Here is a 16,841-nt window from a genome sequence, read left to right as displayed (position 1 = left end):
ATAGAAATTTTAGAAATGTTATAGAAATGTTAGAAATGTTAGTTTTAGCTAGATGAATTAGATTAATTTCAAATTGTTATAGAAATGTTAGTTTTTAGTTTTTTATAATTTTAGTTATACAAATTTAGAATTTGCATATAAGAAATCACAATCCAATCATTTAAAAAATGTTACTTTTGCGGCGTATAGTATTTGGTCTCGACGATGCCCGGCCTGCAGCCTCGCCGTCGACCCGTTCGCGACGACGTCCTGCTTTAGAGGACCCATGTCCGGGATTGGGCTCCGCCGGGCTGGCACTGGGAGGTGCTACCTTCAGGGGCTCGCTGCTTGGTGAGGAACCCGGGTCCCGTCGTTGACCCTGAGCTCCTTTGGTGGCGTTCCCGTGGGCCACTTTCGGTGCGGAGGGAGCCGGGCCCGCCGGAGGTGGTGCGTCGACGTGTCAGGAAGGAGGACGAGCACGTCCGTCGCTACATGGCTGCTATGGACGTCAGGTTCTCCAATACCTGGCAGGGTCTTTGGGGATATGACCGGAGCTATGATCATGTGATGGTTCCTTCTCTTTGGGTGTTCACCGCCCACGCCTCAGGAACCGCTAGTGGCCTAGAATATTCTGTAGTATTCGATCTTTAGTAGCTAGCTAGGTAGTGATGTATTCGATATATAATATTCGATACGATGTATTCGAGATTATATATTATTTGAGACGATGCATATTATGTACTATGATTCACGATTTCCTCTTATTGATTGCATGCATGCATATTGTAATTTGAATACTAAATTGTTCTATATTTCTTCTGGATTTGTTAAATAAAAGCTATGGCGGACAATACCGGCAGAGAGGGAGAAGTGTACATGTTCGATATCATACGCTCCCCTCGCGCGCCAGATAATCGAAATGAAGAAGATGACGGCTCCCAATATCTGAACAATACTGGGGAGGGTGATGATATGATATTCGATCGCGACGACCGAATTGATGAAGTCATGGATTATGATGGCAAAGAAATTAATGATTATGATGGCGACGAAATTAATGATTATGATGGTGACAAAATTAATGATTATGATGGCGAAGAAAATGTTGATCTTGAGAAAACAGAGACCGGCGAGGTATATTTATATAAGTATGCATCTAGTGATCATCACATGTTTTAAATGATTTGAAGATATATTAACGAATTGATCTTTCTTCTTTTCAGCCCTCCGGAAAGAGCAAATCTTCTACAGGCAGAGTGCGAGGCAAGGGAAAAAAGTTGAAGCAAGGCGTAAAGTACAACCTAGATGCCATCAAAACTAATGGCGAACCACTAGCGCTTAAGAACATTGCGAACAAGTTCGTTCGTCAGTGCGGAGTTCTTGTGAAGGACAAACTCCCGATCTCCCTTCAAGAATGGAAAAAGCCATCAAAGCCCCGTCCAGATCTTACTTTTGTCAATGACAGAGCAAAAAAAGCGCTTTGAGAAGAACTCATGGAACATTTCACCCTACTAGATCATTTCACAGCTGCAGATGTGGAGAAAGTCAAGGACGCTGCTCTTAGGAAGATGGCAATTGCATTCAACAACCACAAGAAAACTATATGGAAGGACTAAGTCAAAGCAGGAAAGAAGACTCCAGAATTCAAGGGAACACTGGAGAACCAAAGAGAACACTGGGACGATTTCGTGAAATTCAAGGAATCAGGATTATCTAAGGAATGGTCCAGAAAAAACAAGGCCAATGCCGGCAAAAAGGAGCAATTCCATAGGCTAGGGCCAGGTGGCTACGCGGTGGCAATGTCTAAGTGGTATAAGTCTGAACAAGAGATGCTGGCTGCACAGGTCACTCCAGTTACATTGAGTTAGCCCCCCAGGTGTAGAAGTTGGTTCTATGCGCATGGGGGGCGTTGGACCCGAAGACAGGCTTGGTTTCGAAGAAGGCATGTCTTAAAGGAGCCGATGAAAAGTTAGTTCAAGCAATAGAAGAAGCTCGAAAGGGGGTGTTCACGCCCAACAGAGAGAATGACGAGCTTACGCGTGCCCTGGGAAATCCTGAACACCCAGGAAGAACACGAGGCAAGGGCGTTGTTCCATGGTATGAGGGCTTTTCTGAGTGGAACGCTGACTACAGAAGTCGTGCGAGAAGGAAGATGGGGGAGGAGACGAAGAAGAAGCTGGAGGACGAGCAGAGGAAGCAGGAAGCAGAACGGCTTCAAGGCCTAGAATTAGCGCACGCGGACTTGGCACTAAAATTGCAGAGGCAGCAGGAGCAGATCGACTCACTTAGCCATGAAAGGGGGTCTCAGCAGCGGCCGCAGCTAGAGCATGATCTAGCATTGGATAGCACCGTCCCACCCATACCGAGAAGCATTGTGGGTTCTGCCCCGGGCGACGCATTGCTGGATAGATACCCTATGGATGACATCATGGAGAACACTAACTGTGAGCTACACTTCAAAATAAAGAACATATCCGTGAAGGCGGCGGACGCTGTTGCTTATACAAATCCCCCAGAGCAACCTACCATTGCAGAACGATTCCAGCCGGCTATGCTCGTGTCGTGGTTGATGAGGTGGTGGACCATTATTCAGGGCTACAACTTGACATTCCTGGAGGTGACGAGGAGCACACACTGGGAGAGGCCATACATCGTATCATCCTATGAAGAAAGGATTGCATCATCTTTCGAAGGCTACCGACACCGCGTCAGCTAGAGCTTGAAATTCCAGGAGGTGACGAGGAGCAGACGACTCACGCTCCTCCAACGCGTGAGGCCACTCCTCCTACTTCAACTCAGCCAACGCGTGAGGCCACTCCTCCTGCTTCAACTCAGCCAACGCGTGAGGCCACTCCTCCTCCTTCAACTCAGCCAAAGCGTGAGGCCACTCCTCCTCCTCCAAGTCCACCAACGCGTGCCACTCCTCCTCCAAGTCCGACACCACGTCAGCCGTCTCTGCTACCTCAGCAATCGCAGAAGAGAGCTGCCGCAGTTATGGTGCGTAGTGCTACAAGTCGAGGTAGTACAGGAGGTACAGGCGGAGGCAAGCGATTTCAATATGGTCCAAAAAGCCTCGCGCCTCTTCCGCAGAGGCCTTACGACATGACCAAGGAGCAAAACGAAGCCATAGTGAAGGCCCAAGTGGAGGCCCATTTCACATCAAAACCGGCACCGCCGCCAAGGAAGAAAGTGCCCGAGGAGAAGATTGACCACTTTATTCGTATGGCGCGACCACCAGCTCCCAAGCCTGTTGACTCAGACTATGAGCGCCAAATCAGGAAGGCACATCGAGCACGACAACAAGGGTCGAGCTCGAGCTCGAGCCAAGCAGCTGGCCAAAAATGCGAGAAAACCATTTCCCGGCTAGGAGAACAGGCGGCGCAATCGACCCCCTCGCTTGTTGTACCAACACATGAGAGTACCGGAGCTGGTCAGTTGGTAATAACCAAGGAGCATAGACGGAACGCTGAATAGCTCGGTATCACTATTGGACAACTCCTCGAGATTGAGCCCATGCCTAAGCTTAAAGAGGAGGGGATAAAATGGAAATATTCCCGTGGCCAACCTTTGGTAAGGCCCGAGGAGGTCAAGAACCTTCCAACGAGAATGTATCAATTGCATGATTGGTACATGAAAATTACCCAGAGTAGCAATCGAGAGGGCCTCATGGTGAAAGTCAAGGAAGTGTATTACTTCCATAAGCTAGCTCTGTCTATTCAGAACTATTTCAGTTCTTCCATCAAGACGCACTCGACAAATCCATCGTCAGTTTGTATTGTCTGTAAGTGATTTTTTTCTGTAATTCAAGTCTCAAGCTAGCTGTAGTGCTCATTGATTGATCATTACCTGTAATTATCCTCACTATATTCTTTTCTGTGGTATATTATGCATGATGAAGATGTATGAAATAAAAAAAGCTGGACGCTATGGCATTGGGTTCATTGACCAAAATACCATTAATGAAGAAACATGGACACCATGGTATCAAACAGAGGTAGAGAAAAACACGTTAGAGTTCTTGAAGCGCCTCAATACGAATGAACATATACTACTTCCTTACAACTACACGTGAGTCACACTGTCTTGTACTAAAAATTCTGTTTTTACTTACTAGCTAGCTAGATGTTAATAATTAAGTGTATAGGGTTTAGGATAGTTGATGAGTGTTATGCACATGCCCGCTTAATTAAGACATGCAAACATGTGTGCATGCAGTTACTATTGGATCTTGTTAATCATTAAAATTGACGAAGGAACAGTTGAAGTACTGGACTCACTACTTAAAGAGAAGAGAGAGTACACAACCGTGAAGGGCATAGTCGACAGGTAATTTCAATCGTTATTAACTATATGTCGGCCTCTTTAGTTCGTCATTTCCTGATATTAACTATTTAATAACTCGTTTATTCATTTTCTTTGCCGGCGGGCAAGGCTTGGGAAAATTTCAGGAATTCGAAAGAGGTTCCAGGCGAATGGAGAGAAAGGCTGCATTGGTTTTGGCCCAAGGTATAATTAATTAAGTAGTATTATCTAGCTACCAACATGCATCTCTTTAATTCTAGTTTCAATACCATTAATTATCATGCTTGATTAATTATTATCTGATTAAATTCTATTCTCGTAAAGGCCCTGAAGCAGGCGCAGGGGAGAGATCATTGTGCATACTGCGTTTTCGAGAACATTCGCAAGATGACGTCCGAAAGGACCAAAACTGAGAGACAGCTATGAGTACACGTGTTTGACAGAACACTATTCATAATTTTTACGTCATTATCGATATCTAGTCACATAACTAATACACATGCATATTGATCTCCTTCTTAACAGTTCGAATCGGTGCGGGTGATGCTCCTACCAGTGGAGCGCATACGAGCACTTCAAGAGGAAATAGCGGGATTTTTGCTCGACGATGTCATAGATCCCAAAGGGGAATTCTACTACCCGCTACCGCCCCAATGAACTACTCCCAATTGTCATCGTGCTCCGAAGGCACCAAGTCAAATGCCACTAGCTCTGAAGGCTACATGTAGGAAAAACTGTATATGTATGTATATGCATGTGTATGTGTGAATTAATGATGCGGTTGTGAGATATATATATATATATATATATATATATATATAATCGGTTCTACGAGAAACTATATTTATATATATGCATAATGTGTACAATATGTAGTATCGTAAAATACCAGCAAACGAAAAACAATTAAATGGAAAACACAGAATTAAAGGAAAAATAAATAATAAAACCAAAACCCCCCAAAATTTTTAGTACCAGTTGGTAACACCAACCGGTACTAAAGCTCTCCCCACACCCGGCCCTGGCTCGTGCCACGTGGTGGCCCTTTACCTGCGGTTCGAGCCGAACCGGTACTAGGGGGGGGGGGGGACGTTTAGTCCTCACCCTTTAGTGCCAGTTACAGAACCGGCACTAATGCCCCTTACGAACCGGGGCTATAGTTCGGTTCTGCACTAGTGGGGATATGATCCCAAATCAATTGATCTATGTGAAGAACAATTAACTGACCGAGGGTGTGTTTTTTACTTAGTTCGGGATATGGTCATTATCCCAGATCGATTGATATATTTTTCGCCTTCTAATAGCTAATTAATATGAATCCGTGAGGGGTAGTTAAATTCTTCTATTTTGCGGAAGAGGGGTAGTTAAATTCAACATTAAAACAAAAATATGTAGCGCCGAACTCGACAACGTAGTTCGGAAAACAAATACAAACACATGTGTGCACATTGACACGTCCCCGTTTGCACCACCTTTTTTACAAAACAATAGAAAGAATTCCGGTCAACACCTCGGCTCATAGCTACTACACGACCACGAAGAAAAATCATAGTTGCGCTCGCCGTGGGCTACTACACATTGGCGCGTAGTAGCTAACACGCCTTCTCTCTAGAAATTTCGCTCTTCAGATTTCCCTTCCACGAGCACCGTCACCAGAGCTATCCATCCCCATCCTCAACCCTGATACCACAAGACCACCCCGGGATGCACCACCGTTGTCGCATGCGCGCCCATCGCCACTGGACCCCCCACCCCCGCTGCCCACCGCCGGGACGCCCGCTACCCCGCGCTGCCGTGCCCCTGCTCCACCAGGACACCAGTGGCCATGGCGGGCGTCCCTCCACCACAGTCGCCACGGACCCCCCCACCCCTCCCCCCGCCTCTCTCTCTCTCATACAGGAGTACAGGATGAATTGAGCATGCATGTATTTTCCTTTTGCCGCTTGATCTCCTCCCAGCTCTCTGCACATTGCCTCCTACCAGCCGACCTCGCGTGTGCGCTGCCCGCCGCTTGACACATTTGTGCCACCACCTTGCCACCATCCCGATGGTCGCTACTGGCCTCTCGACTTCCCACGCGCCTGGCTGCCCTCCACCTTGCACCGCCCAGTGTGTTTTCTCAATTAAACGGACCATTGGTTGAATATAGTCAAATGTAGGGTTGTTTTTGCAAGAATGAAGCGTTTTCCTGAACATCCACTTAAAACCGGACCGGGTTAATTCCCTATAAACCGAGGGACTTTTATGCAAAATTGCTAGCGATTACGGACGACCAGAAACCCAATTTGCTTTATCATTATTATTATTATGTAAAGATAAGATATTTCGAATGAACCCACCCTACAGATGGAAATATCAAAGTGGGACTATTATACTAAACATTTTTATTTTTTACATCTCATTATCGAAAAATTTAACTACTTTTTAAATTACATTTATTCACATAGCAATACAAACTTCCATCATGAAAATTATGTTGTACTTTCAAAAAATATTCCATGTTGTTTTGTTGAAATAAAGTATGTGTATCTAAATATAAAGACAGCAAACAAAAAAAAATCGCATGCCTTCATCAATGGAGTATTTTATTCCATTTGTTTAGAGATAAGAGAAGCATGACCTATGTTGGATCTAGTTTGGATGACCTGCACACACAGTGTACCTGGCGTTTCTATATATATTGTAGTGCTTTTGTACATGTTTTATCTATAAATATCTTGATGGAGGATGCTACACAATGCATGAGTATAAGAAATTTATTGTGATTATTTTGTCACCAATTTCAATATTAGCCTATTTATTAGTTTCCTCATCTTCGCTTCTATTCTTGAACCGGCCGAATGTTTAGGGATGTTTCCATGACGTTCGGTTGCATTCTACTTTACAGATCTGTCAGTGAAACAGATATTAGTGGATGGGTTCTTTTGTATACAAGAACAAAAATTGTCATGTCTTGGTAGGTATGCGGCAATCATATCATCGGAGTTCAGACTTGATGTGTATTGGGGCCAATCTTTCGATGAGAGAGAGATAACTACGGTTTTGTGTGGGACTTGACCCTCACGATCCGGCTACCAACCGTACAGGGAGAACCGTAAATGACTGATATCAACATCAATCACTGAACCAACTCTACGGCGTTATTGACCGAGCCAACGGCGCGATCGACCTACCCACGAAATATTTTTCCTGCAAACAAATCAAAGAACATGTCAGTCGCACTAGCCGCTACGAGCAAAGACAAATAAAAATAGCAATAGTTAAACTTTTCTAAATAAAACCCAAGTCAAAACCCTAATTTTATCTAGCCCAACTACACAGCCCAGGAAGATGTGACGGTTGCTTTGGTTGTTGACAAGACGTGGCCGAACTGATGTACGAACGCACTAATTTGTCCTCGTAGCCGGCTCCATGCACCGTATCATGGGCTCGTCTACAGACGTGTCTGATTGAAACAAACAAGGCTGCCTCCTCCTTCCTGATGCCTGTATGTAGGGCCTTGGTTGATTGTACGTGCAGCATCAATGATGGCCATGCAAGCAATGAAAGAACGTGTGCACTTGCATGGCTCATGTAATTCTCAACATAATCTCTCATCTTCATATTTAGTTTGCAAATGCCTTCAATAATTCTACACAGAAAATAAAATTGTGTAGTATTTTTGTTTCCAATAATAAAATATAACATTATATGATTATCAACAGAAGCTACCTGAACAATGAATGTACACCTAATATCTTTGATGATATTCGTGTAGATGATGTCCTCATCATCCTCTCTTCCTTGAAAATAAAATCGTCCTCGACTTTCATCTACCTGAAACGCATCATAGGGCATGGCAAAAATAGGTGTAGCATGTATATGGTCTTTCACGGGCGTCAGCTCATGAGGAGCAGGCAAAAGCGTAATATCATAACTAATATCATGATAAATTCCAGCTTGCGGCAGCATAAAAATATCAAGTAAACAAGTCATTTTATCCCACATAGAGTGTATATATAAATTATGGGGATGCAAATGAATTATCTGAGCATGCGACAAATCAGAAGTTAGAACTCTCAACGGAGAAAGCCCAGAATTGATAACAAGCATACTATGCATAGTACGATCCATTGATTTTGCTTTCTCGTCATGTATTATTTCATTGGGGGGTCATAGGAAGAAAGTTAATGGTTTTCCCTTCAAACACGAGAGTATACGAATTTGTTCTACCATGATGGGTAACACTATTATCATATTGCCAAGGTCGACCTAACAATAAAGAACAAGCTTGCATCGGAACGACATCACAGTCAACAAAATCATGGTATGACCCGAGTGTAAAATGTACTCTCACATGACATGTTACCTTCAACTTATCACAATTGTTTAACCATTGTATATAATATGGATGGGGGCGTCGTGTAGTGGTGAGGCAAAGTTTGTCGACCATCTCCATACTTGCCAAATTATTGCAACTTCCTCCATCAATGATCACACGAATAGAATGCCCTTTGACAACAAACTTAGTTTAAAAAAGATTATGACGTTGAGGCATCTCAGTATGCCGCACCTGGGCACTAAGTACTTGCATGGCTACAAGACTTGGGTACTGATCGGCCATCTCAGCATTAATATGTATCTCCTCTATGTCATGCTGCTTAATGACACCTGCACTATAAGTGGCAAGCATAGCCCGTGTATCTTCATCCAAATCACCAGCAGAGGAGTACTCACCATCTTCCCGCACAATGAAAGTACGTTTATTTGGGCAGTCCTTCATCAAGTGCCCGCCACCTTTGCATATATGACACTTCATGTCCCTTGTGCATCCAAATGAAGTGGTGGGTGCTAGAGATATTGCTTTCGAAGCTTCAAAGAACTGTGGAGCAGATTTTGAACTTGTTGGGAGCACACCATTGTTCAAGATAGGTGGTGTAGAACTCAATAGTGGACGGAACAGTAGGAGAGGGTGTCCATGATGAGCGGCGACATGCAAAAAAGTTACCTCGTCCCTTGTTGTGTTGTCCCTGTACTTCCCTTTCAGCTGTACAAGCAAAATGAAACAAACAAGTAATAGAATTGTACTCCTTATAGTCCAAGATATCCTGAATATCACGATCAAACCACCTAGAAATCTAGGCATCATAGCATCTTCGGTTTCAACTAATCCACATCGCACTAAGCCAGTTTGCAATTCTTGATAATAATCCTCTACAGTACTGCTACCTTGTTTTAAACGTTGCAATTCATGTAGTTTATCACGAGCATAATATGAAGGAACATAACGCTGTCGCATAGCTCGCTTTAAAGCATCCCAAGTAGTAGCTATATTATTTGCATTAATACGACAATATCACTCCACCACATGGAAGGAAAGTTTGTAAATTCACTAGTGGCTGCCTTAACTCTTTGGTTCTCGGGAATATCATGACATGCAAATTTTTGTTCAACAGAAAGTTCCCAATCAAGATAAACATCTGGATTATATTTACCATTGAAAGCAGGCATAGTAAATTTAATTTTAGCACTGGAGTGGTCATAATCTCGAACATTATACCTGGGTGGACCTCGTGCCATACCTTGACGGTTGAAACACAGTTGTTGATGAGCACGGTCATTCTGGTGATCGACCGCTTGGTCCTCCTCGGTGTCACCGGAATAATCCACATAGTTATCCCATATTCATCGTTGGCACGGGGATGAATGTGTTGGTGCTGGTTTATGGTGGTGGCATCAGTGGTTGTAGCTGCGTGTTGTGGATGACCCATGGGAACACGCCGAGCTCGTGAAATAGCGGCGCCACCCGTGGACTTGCGAGGATCAACGTTGTTGTTGACGGGGGGTGCAGTCTGCAACTCACCCAGACGTGACAAAATGTCCTTTAGATGTTTGTTCGCAACACCCTGTGCATCCTCTATGGCTTTGAGCCTCTGTTCGGCCACAATCTAAGCACCCTCAAGTTGGGCGAGACGCTCGCTGATGACTTTCACATCCGTGGTGAGGCCCTCAAGTCTGGGTTGTTCCTATGCCATTGTTAGCGAAAGAGAAAAACCACATTGTGTATAAACCCTATCAACTAGTAGGACGTGGTGGAGAAAAACGCTCACACTCAGGGTTAGTATCAAATTCTTACTTGTTCTTACCAATGCAACAGGTGGTGATCGGCCCGTTGGTGTTGGCTTCAAACTACCGATGAAGATTGGATGGAGCGATAAACAAAAATCAGTAGAACAGAGACATATACTTGTTGGTAGGAAAAAGTGTAGCTTGGCAAAGGCTTCTCAACTCACAATATCAGTGGCACAACTTAGCAAAAAGCAATGCAAGTTGAATAATTGCTCAAACTCCTAACTAGTGCTGGCAGTCGACTAGTAAGAGACAAAACAATCTAATCCCAGATTCTGAATAAAATGAGTGGAAGCCCATGAAAATATGGAAGCTCTAAATAGCTAGATATAAGTGAGGTATAATCGATAGTGTATGGCAACCTAGAGGAGAAAGAAAAGAAAAAAGGACTATGATATTTGGCACACGTGTGCCATATAAGCAAAACTGCCACACCTCTACTTTTTTCATTTCAAAGTACCACACGATTCCTCGTCCTTTGACCTCGCCTCCTCCCAAACGATCATGTAGGCTCGTCCGAGAAACCTGCTTCTCCCGCACATCTCGGGCGCCCACCCCTGAGAAAACTGTCACTTCTTCACGTCTACCACATGATTTCTCCTCAGGACAAAGTTACCATGGTATTGTATGCAAGTTACCAGGCCTGTGTTGCATAACTTACCGTGCTATTTACATAGAATGTACCAGGTATCTATGCTTCAACAACTACATCCCTTCAAAGTTACCACTGTGTTTTGTACACAAGTTATAAGGTCTTAGATGTGTAAAATACCGTGATACTTACACATAAGTTATCAGGGTATATGTACATCAACCTCCCCCTGGTTAAAGTTATCATGAGGGATTGTACATGAGTTACCGGGTCTACAGTTGGTATATTATCATGGTACTTGCACCTAAAAATCTGGGTGTGTTTCGGTAGCTTTTTTCATAGGTCAAAAATTACCACGAAGTTTTTGCGTAACTTATCACGCCTATAGCACGTGTGCCCCTCATGACACTAAACATTATGTGACTTTCTCGTGGCACGCCATGCGTTCTTTCATCCAAGAGGCCCACGCGCGAGGCAAGTGTATGTTTTTAACAACTTAGTTTCCTTTGATAAAAAAGTTACCATCATGTTTATATTGCAAGTTATCGGTTATGCGGTGCTTATATTATCATGTTATTTACACAAAAAATATTGAGGATGTTTTGAACAACTTTTTTCCGGGACAAAAAGTTATCATGGTGATTCTAGGTAACCTATCAAGCCCGTAGTGCTTAAAATATCATGCTATTTACACAAAATTTATTAGGGGTATGTTTTAGCAAATCCCCCTCCCCCACGGGTCAAAAACTTATCATGGTGTTTAGTTATCGCAGTGCATATGTTTTCATGCTATTTACACGTAAAAATGCCAGGGGAGGGAGGTATACTACTGTGCTATGCCGGAGTATCTTTTCAAAAAAAATCCCTACGGCCAAAGTTACCATGGTGTTTCTACCTCAGTTATCAGATGTGCGCTGCGTATATTACCATCTATTTACACATAAATTATCGGGTATCTTTTCTCATTTGTCTTCCCCAATAGTTAAAGTTACCACGATGTTTGTATCTAAATTATCAGTTCTATGGCGTGAATGTTATCGTGCTATTTACAGAAATTATCGGGGGGCCAGGTTCAACAAATTTATTTCCAATGATCAAAGTTACCACGAACATGTCAAAAACAGTATTTCCCTTAGCTTGCTCAACAATGAGTGTCATAGGTGAGGTGGTTAGCTCCCTTTGTTGATTAACTACAGAACAGAGATCAAATCCTAGTCCAAGCATTATTTTTGCTGAAAATCGGGAAGGCACGTGGGCCATAATTGACGTTTACGAAAATTAGGAAGGCACGAGCGGGTGTGCACGATAAAATCGGGGAGCGCGTGCGGGAAAAGAAAGAAATCGGGGGAGGTCGTGCGGGAAAGGAAGGAGATCGGGAGGCGTGCGGGAAAGGAAAGAAGTCAAGAGGACGTGCGGGGAAGGAAGGAGATCGGGAGGAAACTGACGGCGCTGTATGCGTGTGGCAGTTTCGCAATCTGCCACACGGTTGCCAAATACATTTTTCGAAGAAAAAAATATCCAGCAGCCACGTATATGAGCAAAGTAAAGGTTCTGGACAACAAAGAGATATTCCAAAAGATACTAACAGGCCGGAGTGTTTTTTCTTTTTTTTTCTGTTACCTCTCTGTTTTTTCACTTTTTTTCTTTTTTCTTTTTTTCTCCTTTTTTCACTCTTTTTTTATTCTTTTTTTCTTAATTTTTTTATCAAGCCGGCTACTAGCGACCGATGCCTACAGAGTCTAGGCTGGCAAAATAAAGCACAACTCTTTTGATGGGATGTGTCACGTGTATGCATGCAAGACAGAGCAACCAAGGAAAGCGACATGAGCGAACAGCGGCGCGGCGGTGCAAATGAAAACTAACTGCTGCTGTAGTAGAAAGAACAGCGGTGCGGGCGCGACAGTTAGTCCGTCCCACGTGTGGTGACGGTTTGAGAGTCCGGCGATCACAGAGGCGACTCGCTGCCCCTGATTCCCGCACTGTTTCGCCCCGGCGCCAGATCCAATCGCCAGTGGGTGCCGCCGAGAGGTGCGCCGATCCGCGGCGCGGCCGATCTGCCTGCCCTGCAGGCATTCCTACTCCCCCTACATAAGCCTTTGGTGTGCGACCTAGGGCACACGATCGTAATACACCTATCTAGGGTTTTTCTGTCACGGCGCTGGTCCGGGCTGCCATGGAGGAGGAAGCGGGTCTGATGGAGAGGATGAAGCTCTCGGAGGAGGAAAGAAAGGGAGTGAAGATTAGGTGGCCGGCGAGGGCGAGGACGGACAAGGGAGAAATCCAGGCGATTGGGAAGGTGTTGTCGGAGAGACCAGCGTACCCGGATGCGATCTGCTTGTCGTTAGGGAAGTGTTGGTGTCCTTTGAAGGGAGTTGACTGCAAAGAGCTGGGCAAGAACATCTTCCTCTTCACTTTCAAACAAGAATCAGGGAAGTGCAAAGCGCTGGAGGATGGTCCGTGGATGTTTGATAATGATTTGGTGGTGATGGTGGATTTTGTGCCGAGTAAGCTGATCGGGCAGTATGTGTTCGAAGAGATCCCGGTTTGGTTCAGAGTATTTGGCTTGCCGTTGGGAGAGATGGAGGAGGAGATGGCAGAGGAGATTGGAAATCTGGTAGGAAAATATGTGGAGATGGACACAGGTGTGGATGGTTCGGCAGTAGGGAGGTTCTTGCGGATCATGATTCGAATGCCCATCAACAAGCCGATCATGAGGGGAGTCTCGCTCGATGAGGAGCCTGAAAGTGAGGAGGAGACTGGCCGCGGTCAGGGAGGGGAGGAAGAGAAGGAGAGGCCGTTTTGTCGTTTCGAATATGAATACCTTCCTGACTTTTGCTATATCTATGGCGTCATTGGACATGTTGATAAAGGGTGCTCTACTAAACTGAATAAAGGGGGGAAGGCACAGTACGGGAGATGGCTGAGAGCTGATATGGGGAGGCGTCGAGGAGACGAGGAAGGAAGGATGTGGAGGAATAGCTACAATGGGAGCGGGAGCGGATCAGGCAATGGTCGATCGTATGGAGGAGGTAGGCTGGGGGGCAGATCCCGTAGCGCTAGTCTTAGCTGGCGTAAATCTGACCCCAAGGTGGATGGAGGGCGGACGGAGGATGGGGAAGAAGTTACTAGCCCTAGCAAGGTTAAAAGGATAGACGGTGGCCGGAAGGAGGTGTTGGTGCAACATAAGAGGCTAACTTTTTAGGAGGAGAAATGAGGCAATGAAGGGTTGAATGTTGGTAAACAGGGCGGGGAAGGTTCAGGTGCTGACCATGTGGTGGAGGATGAGAAGGATGGAGCAATGGAGGTGGAGACAGGGGAAAGAAGTGGTGTAAGAATGGATAATCAGATTTCGGAGGCGAAGAAATTGGAAGGAGAGGTGTAGGAAGCGTTGCGAAGGAGGATGGGAAGGAAAAGAGTGGCGGTCATATTCCAAAGAAGTACAAGAAGGTTAGAAGGGAGGTGCCTGTGGTTTTGAAGGATGATAATTTGGTTGGGAGTGTTTTAGGGCAGAAAAGGGGTGTGGAGAGAGAGGAGGACAACGACTTGAGGAAGAAGGCAAGAGTTGAAGAGGAGGGTGTGATGATGAAGTGCGTAGATGGGACGGATCAAACACATATGATATCGGCCGGGCTGCAAGAGCAGTCCCACCGGACGCAATGAGGATTGTAAGTTGGAACTGCCGGGGACTCGGGAATGGCCCGGCAGTTCGGGGCCTCTTGGATCTCAAGAGGGTGGAGGATCCCGATGTCTTGTTCCTATGCGAGACAAAGCTAGTGGAGAAGGAGTTGGAGCAGTACAGGTGGAAACTGGGTTTGGCTAATATGTGTAAGAAGGATTCAGAGGGGAGGAGTCGAGGGGTAGCTATTTTCTGGAGGAGGGGAGTTAATCTCTCCTTACGGTCCTTGGGGAGGAGGCATATTGACGCTGACATAACGGAGGAGGATGGATCAGTGTGGAGGATCATGGGGATTTATGGGGAGTCGCAGTGGGGGAGGAAGAAAGAAACATGGAGGACGATGCATTTGCTAAGTCAACAACACCAGGAGGGTAGGTCGTGGCTCTGTCTGGGAGATTTTAATGAGATCATGTCAAATGAGGAGAAGAGAGGAGGAGTGGATCGATCGGAGGGGTGCATGAACCAGTTCAAAGAGGCTCTTGAGGGGTGCAAGTTAAGCGATCTGGGATATGAGTGAGATATCATCACATGGTGGAACAACTGTACGCAGGCGGATGGCTATATATGTGGGCGCCTGGATCGTGCTACGCCAAATATGGAATGATGCTCAAAGTTCCCAGAGTTTCGCATCCGGAATGAACTCCCTCGTCACTCCCTGGTGGTGGTGGACACGGATGATATGGGGGACAGGAGGAAGGTGGGGGGTGGCTGTTTCAGGTTCGAGGCTAGGTGGCTAAAGGAGGAGGGATGCGACCTGGTAGTAGAGGAGGCGTGGAGGAGGGTGCAGGAAGGAGGACTGGCGGACGTGTCCGCGGCTCTGGAAGGCGTGGCCCGTGACCTCTCTCGATGGAGTAGGGATGTGGTGGGTGATACTGAGAAAAAGTTGAAGGAGGCAAAACGTGAGCTGGAAGAGTGTAGAAAGCAGGCTATCACACCGGGGAAAGTGGCGGAGGAGGTGAGGCTATGGTGTTTGGTTGATCACTTGGAGGAGGTAATTGATATCAAATGGAGGCAAAGAGCACATGTTTGGTGGCTGAAGGAAGGGGATAAGAACACGGAATTTTTCTTTCGATATGCCTCGGCCAGAAGGAAGGCCAACAGAATCCGGAGACTTAGGAAGGAGGATGGAGTAGTAGTAGAAGAAGGTAGGGAGCTTATTAACTATGTCATGTCTTACTTTCAGGAGTTGTTCACTTCGAATGGCAATGAGCAGTATGATGAGCTTCTCCGTGTTGTGCCAGTGAAGGTCACAAGTGCTATGAATGATAGCCTTACGGCTGCCTTCTCAGATATGGAAATCAAGGCTGCGCCTGACCAGATAGGAGATATGAAAGCACCAGGGCCGGATGGTATGCCAGCGTTGGTGTTCAAGAAATATTGGCAGTTGATGGGCAAGAATATCATTGAGGAGGTTCGACATGTACTGGAAGGCGGGGAGATGCCTACTGGCTGGAATGATACACATGTTGTGTTAATACCAAAGGTTAAAAACCCCTCACGGATTAAAGACCTCCGTCCAATAAGTTTGTGTAATGTTTTGTACAAGATCATCTCAAAGGTATTAGCGAACGGTCTCAAGCTCATCCTACCGGAGATCATCTCTATCAATCAGAGTGCATTTGTACCTGGCCGCCTGATAACTGACAATATTCTCGTGGCATATGAGGTCTCACATTTTTTGATGAATAAAAGGGCTGGAAAGGAATAATTTGCGGCAGCAAAGGTGGATATGAGCAAAGCATATGACCGTGTTGAGTGGGCTTTCCTAGAAGCAATGATGTACAAACTTGGGTTTGCGAGCAGGTGGGTGAAGCTTGTAATGAAGTGTGTAACTTCAGTAAGGTACAGAATCAAGGTTAATGGCGAGCTGTCTTAGCAATTTTTGCTTTCAAGAGGACTCCGGCAGGGGGATCCGAGCTCTCCCTATATGTTTGCAATCTGCGCGGAAGGGTTGTCGGCCTTGTTGAATGATGCCCAGCAGCATGGTACTTTCAGTGGCATACAGATTTGCCCAGGAGCACCGGCCATCTCGCATTTGTTCTTTGCGGACGACTCGGTCTTGCTTCTGCGAGCGCGGACGGATGAGGCTCTGGAACTTAAACGCATCCTTCAGGTCTACGAGAGGTGCTCGGGGCAGTGCGTCAATCATGAGAAATTTGCAGTGATGTTCAGCAAGAACAGCTC

This window comes from Triticum aestivum, chromosome 4A, assembly GCF_018294505.1.
Source record: "Triticum aestivum cultivar Chinese Spring chromosome 4A, IWGSC CS RefSeq v2.1, whole genome shotgun sequence".
NCBI classification, from domain to species: Eukaryota; Viridiplantae; Streptophyta; class Magnoliopsida; order Poales; family Poaceae; genus Triticum; species Triticum aestivum.
The sequence above is the reverse complement of the archived record's forward strand: the minus strand, read 5'-3'. Positions refer to the sequence as shown.